This window comes from Lithobates pipiens, unplaced genomic scaffold (genome assembly GCF_037356315.1).
Source record: "Lithobates pipiens isolate NorthernLeopardFrog02 unplaced genomic scaffold, aLitPip1_a1.2 Scaffold_18, whole genome shotgun sequence".
Classification (NCBI taxonomy): domain Eukaryota; kingdom Metazoa; phylum Chordata; class Amphibia; order Anura; family Ranidae; genus Lithobates; species Lithobates pipiens.
The window spans coordinates 561259459-561266099 of NW_027507758.1; the positions used below are offsets into that span (position 1 = coordinate 561259459).

The 6641-nt window shown below is 41.2% G+C and overlaps 1 pseudogene; it reads right to left on the reverse strand.

Moving 5' to 3' along the window:
- Nucleotides 1–765: 765 nt before the first annotated feature.
- On the reverse strand, nt 766–967 carry LOC143990559 (U2 spliceosomal RNA; annotated as a pseudogene).
- Between the last annotated feature and the right edge of the window lie 5674 nt (nt 968–6641).

The window sequence follows — 6641 nt, forward strand, 5'->3', positions numbered from 1 at the left end:
ACTTTATCAGCATTGTTTTGCACAACCTTTCTCATTGCATTGTTTTGCACATTGTGTTTTTTTTGGTTTTGTTTATATTGATTGATTCACGGTAGGATAGTGTGCTATTATATATTTTTTTGTAGCAGGTAGCACCACATATTATTGCTTTAATTTTATGTTTGATGGTGTAGAGATCACTTTTTATGTTGGCAGCTCCCTATAGTTTTAGTTAAATATTAGATAGTTTGTTGGAATATCAGGTGAGGTTGTGCGCACTAGCACCTTCATTTATAATTTGCATGGGCCTGCCTCCTGGTAACATGGACAAAGCCAATAGAGAGAGAACCATTAGGCTGGATTCACACCTATGCAGTTTTAGTGCATTTTTGCAGATTTGCACTACAGTCCCTCTACCATGGTTTCCTATGGAACACGTTCTGTAGTGCAAAAAAAATGCAAAAAGCACTAAAAATGCATAGATGTGAATCCAGCCTTAGAGGGGGAGACAGGCTGCGCAATGCCTTGACTGGCTTTTAGCTAGCTGTAGTAAAGTAAGCCCCATTCAAAAGTCCTCGCTAAACTGACACTGGCACTAAAAGCTTCATTTTGAGCCTTGGGAGAAAGCACACTAGCTGTCTTTTCGAAATGTGTCTACTTGCTGATTTAATGGGTTTTGCTTCTTGCAACTGCCAATAAACCTGCTGCATCCTGACCAAAAAATATGTAGTGAGGAGGGAGGGAGACAGGCCAAGAAACGTAATTCTGTTTTTGGAAACCTAAGAAGAGGGATGCATCGGTCTTAGAGGTAATGCAATACCAGGTCGATGCGTGGAGTGGACAGAGCAAGCTCTTCTTCCATCTCCCTGTTCTAAAAATCCATTTAATATATGGTCCCCAGATAGGGGACATATCCAATACTAAACTGATAAAAACCTGTATTTTTTTTTTTTATAATATGTATACTTATACATTTGCATAAAAATATACAAAAAACAAATACTTCAACAGGGTATATTCCGCTCTGTATTGTGATGCAGCACATAAATACACTACCTAACAATACAGTTCCAAGCATACAGACAAATTACATTCATCCTGCGGTATGATGCCTAAAGTGTTGAGCAGAGTAATAATACCCTGAAACTGCACATCATGCATGATGCAGCATTACCCTGAAAGCATTAACTAAAGAAATGTAACTAGAAAGTCGTAACTTTTCAGACAAATTGCATTTCAATAGGCAACGGGTGTGATGGGATAAGGAGGGGGGGGGGGAGGAGTTCAAAGGCCCAAAGCTTTATTGAACTGCCAAAAGGATACACAGGGGGGGGGGGGAGTTAAAGTCCATCAAGTTATAGTGTCTGAGCAGACACTGAACCAGTCTGCGACAGTCCTCGATGTACATCCTCTTCCGCTGGTGGATGAGGCCCTTTCTGACACACTATAAAGCGTCCTTAAAGCAATATAGCACCCGCCAGGCACTGTCAATGTCTTCCTGTGAATGAGTTCAACACACCAAAGTGGGTGATTGCAGTCTGTGGTACAAAGTCTTAAAGTTCAGGTTCCGGGGCACTCCCAGAAAACATGCAAAGCAGTTTCCTCCTGGATGATACAAAAAGGGCAGTGCCTGTATCTGCACAGGTTTCTGGCATGCATGAATGTACTAAGTGACAACCCCCCTTGGATTGCCATCAATGCCAGATCTTTGTGCCTGTTGCTGAGTCTCTTTGAAGAAACATTCCTCCAGACCACTTTGCAAGTGGCTGAAGGGAGGCCTGAAACAGTCTCAACAATGTCCGATGCTCTAATCAACTTGTGGATAGTTTTTGTCTGTCTTCCAAAAGTCGGGCTTAACTCCATGCAGCCCCAGATTTTTGATGAACTTAAAAGTATCCAAGTGATATCAAGGACTGTCCCAGGTGTAGGAGATGGAACTGTCCCATTTGTCCCATCCTAGGGACCTCCAAAGAGGCAGGAGGAAAAAAGTGGGACATGGAGAACACCCTCAGTAGAGTGGTAATGTCAGGCACGCCCTTACAGCCCTTGAGAGGTCCTTAAACATAACCGCCTACTTCACTCTGTCCATTTTGGAGCTCCAGATGAAGTGAAACACCGCCCTGGTGATGGCCTTGCAGGTGTTAACCCGGGGGGGCCAGGCCTGGGCGAGGTACTGCAACACAGGGAGAATCCCGCTCTGGAATTTGTGTTTTTACCTTCAATGTGAGTTCTCTGAGGCTCCAAAGTCCAAACTTCTGACGCATCTTGACCAGTCTCTCCTCCCAGGACTTCAGGGCTGCGCCCTCAGCTCCAAGCCAGACCCCAAGAATTTTGATGAATTCCTTTTTTGATGCTGAAACGAATGGCCACAGATGAAGGCAGGAAGACAACAATTGACCTTTGCCGAAGTCCTCATAGGTTTGGGCGAGTGTGTCTATCGATCGCCACCGAACACCGCCACATCGTCCATGTAAAGTGAGCACTTGAACTCCCGTCTGTCCAGTCCTTGTGCAGTGATCTTTCTGATCTGTGTTCCATCTGATACTTTGGATGAAGAGCTCTATACAGCAAACAAATCAGGTGAGAGAGGGCAGCCTTGTCTGACCCCAGAAAGAACTGGAAAGGGATTCGTTTTCCAGTCATTCACCAACACAAAACTATAGACGTCATCATACATTACATTCACATACTAACAAAACATTTCACAAAGACCAAACCTGCACAGAGCTCAGCACATGAACTAATGGGAGACACAGACAAAGGCCTTCTCCTTTTCAAGACTGACCAGGGCGGCGTGCGCACTGTGTCCATGAATGTTCTGGACCGTGTCCTGGGAGGACAAAGAGGACATTTACAGCGTATTACAAAAATGGTAATTATGGAATGAAGAATTTAATACAATACATTAGCAAACATTAAATACATAGAATGTGATGTTAAAAGATAAAACTTACCCGAAAATAGTCCTTCTGCGGGACTTGTATGATGGCAGAATAGGTCTCTGGAATAATGATTCTCAGAGCCTAGGGGGAGATCCCAGTGGTAAACTTTAGATCCTGGAGACTTCTCCCCATCTGCAAGTAATGCAACGTAGCAACGAGCCTTTGTTCTGGAGTGATGGCTTGCCACATGCATCCTGCTGACTAATATAGGGGGTAACCAAAGCCAATAGACTGTGAAAGCAGGAGTTCATCATCTGGAGATAATTCCTGAAAGCAGGATTATTCTCCTGGAGCTCCCGCAGCAAAGGCATATGACAGAATTGGTTACAATTAAGCAACCAATTCTTGATCCAAGAACAACAACTCCTCCCCCTGTTCCTGGACTGGACTTGGGGCAAAGCAATAACTCTAAGCCCAACAATAGAACAATCTCTCTCACGAGAATGCCACATGGGTAGTAGATGAATGGCCGTTCAGAAACTGACAAGAATGCACTTAAAATCAGAAAGGAACTGACAAACACAACCTGAAAAACTGAAACTGACAAGCATGAGGCTGAAAAGCACGAATTGACACTCGCCAAACTTCTACTAACACAAGATTAGCAGAAGGAACCCAAAGGGTGGAGCATGACCAGTGAATTTCCCTTTATCGGCTCGTAGTACATCTACCGTAGTATGTCAATACGTTCGTAATTTTGACCAACATTTGTGTGTATTCCAGACAAGTCTGAGCCAACGCCCTTCAGACAAAATTCTGCGGTTTTGTTGGCGAACAATATGATTGTGTGTACAAGGCATTACACAATTCCCCAACTAAAATTGTAGGTATCCTTCCTGGCAACCAGGATTTCACCACATTCAGAAAAGCACATCTTTCTTTCCTTTTTGCAGGTGCATAACTATTTATAATTCAAATTTTTTTTCATCACTCTCAAAATACATCATCTCATCGTCTCCATCACTAGAAGATAGTCCACTCATTATTCCAGAGAGCAATCCAGGGCTAGATATGCCCACTGTCCACCCCCAGTCCAATGTCTTTATATAAATTTCACTCAAACTAACTATATCTAACTATATTATGGATAATCCTATGATTTTACTTTTAAATGATCTCTACAAATATTTTGTTTCATTATATGACACATTCTCTGTGTATTCTTATCTGTGAAACCACTGACCTAATGACCTTTAGTCATAAGCTATGGACATGGAGAACAACTGGTGCCAAAATGACATTCACACAACCTAGCTTCAAGATTTCTTATGCTGAGTTGAGTGAGCTTTTCAAAGTCAAAGCTAAAAAGAAACTCAAATGGCATAAATACAGATCTTGGTTAAAATGCCAAATATAATTATTCTATAGTCACGATGAAGAAAATGCTGCACCGCTTCACAGCCTAAATGGTGAGAAATTGCTGTGTAGAGCAATGCAACATCCGTGGCTACCAACTTATGTTGATTTCCACTCACCAAGCAAGTTAATAATATGCTGGATATCTTTTAAGAAAGATGGAGTCCCCTATCACCACTTGTTGTAAATACTTGTCAACGTACTTGCCAACTTGCGATGTAATAGAGTAAATTCCACTGATGAGTGATCTCCCCAGAGGATTAAAGACTTATGTATCTTAGGTAATATGTACATATGGCAATCGTGGTGCCAATGGTACCAAATATTCTTTCTTCTTATTTAAGATACCCATGTCTGACCCCTTTTCAATAAGTGTTTTCAGATTCTGTTTAAATCTGAACGTGGGATCTGACAACAAAGGAGAATGTTTCAGAATCCACAACATCTCATTATAATATCTGTATCTAAAATAATGATGGCCCCACTCTTATCTGCAGGGCGTACCACTATATCTTTCCTACTGCAAAGTGATTCAATTCTTCATCAGTAATGTCCTGCTGGGGTCGAACCTGCCAGGTCCTTGACAACCAAATCACGCAAAACATTGACGTTGGAAGCCAAGTTTACTGTTGGGTTAAAAAGCGAAGCATTGGCCAAATTTCAATGAACCACAGTAGAGGTTTCCCTCGCCAGTTGCCTAGCTGTGTTGCTCAAAATATAGTTTTTAATGTACAAAAATACACGCATAAATTTAACATCTCTGAATGTCTTAAATTTATTGAGGTTTCGTGCTGGGGCAAATTACAATCCCTTATTAAGAGTTAAAAGTTCCTCCCTAGATAATTCCTAGGTGATCAGATTAAAGATGTCTTTAGTGTCTAAGTTATCCTTTGTGGGGTGAAGATCCCTCGCCCCTCTGCTCTCTTACGTCCCCATTTCTTTTTTGTCCTCACCTGTTGGCCTTCTGAAAATCCCGTTGGCCAAGGGAGGGTTGGGGAACTTCATAATTATCACCTGTTCTTAAATCAGATCCCCTAATGGCATTATTATACAAAGGAGCAAATCTGTTCCTTGTATTTACTCTATACTGATCCTGTGGGTCATTATTTCCCCAGGAGTGGAGGTGTCCCTGTATAATTATCCTTCCCAGTGTCACCAAGGGGGAGGTGAATGGTCGCTTGAGCGAGAAAGGAAACCTCTTCCTCCTCCTCCTCTACCTCTTTACTGACTGGGGTGTTGCTGTGAACCTATTCTACCTCTTGGAGGTTTGGGGGAAACATGATATGTAATTTCTCTATTGGCTACAGGAGTGTGTTGTGAATTAGTTAGTGGTAATAGGTGTCTTATCAGAAGGAACTGTGACCTTCCACCTGGAAACCACATTATCACCGTAATCTTTAACATCCCTATTGTAATGTTCCCTCCACTCAAGCAGATCTTACCAATGTCGCCCATATTTAAGTTCACATTGGTTTTAATTACTACTGTTGACTGCATTGTGTCAGTCTCTAATTTCAAGATGGCAGGTTTACATATATTCATAAAATTGTGTACAAAAAAAGTTAACATTTGTGACGTGTAAGATCTGAATAGGAATTAAGACCATGTTCCTGAGACCTAATAAAATTCCAAATGAGAAGTGGACAGTTCTCTTCTCGCTTTTGAATAAAGTATATTTTCACAGCAGGTCAATTCTTCAACAACCGATCCAAAGCTGTAAATATTGATGGCCATTATGTTGGTACATGTCGTAGAAGTTTAATGACCCATGTCCAAAAATTCAAAGCATGACTTGAGTTCTTTAACATGCTTAGCGCTGCAGAAAAATTAATTGTGGACTTTAATTAAGAATGCTTCCACATCGTACATCAACCTCTTACAGCCATGTTTTGCAGCGTTATGCAACAGATGACAGTTGCAACCTGCAGCTAAAAGGAAAGATTTTTCCGACCTTGAGTTGTTATAGACGGAATTATAGATACCATAGTTGACTGACGCGTTATCGGCACCATAAGAAATTATTTGCTTGAGGTCCAGATCAAATGAGCTCAGAACCTGATGTACATGGTTGGACATTGCATCAGACTTTTCATCAGCATCCTCATAAAAATCCTGAATTTTCTTCTGAACTCCCTTAACCTGTGGAAAATATTTTAAAATTACCTTTGTTTTAAGCGCCAAGTAAAACTGAAAAGGGTTTTCCACCTTGAATCTGCTTTACTACGGCTTCAACTAAACAAGGGGAGAAAACGTTTTGTTAATCCACAGTGCGTTTTCTTGGCAATCAGAGTCTGGAAAAACTTTTCGAAAAAATTATTCCCACAGTCCAAATAATAATAATAAAAAAAAATAATATATATATAT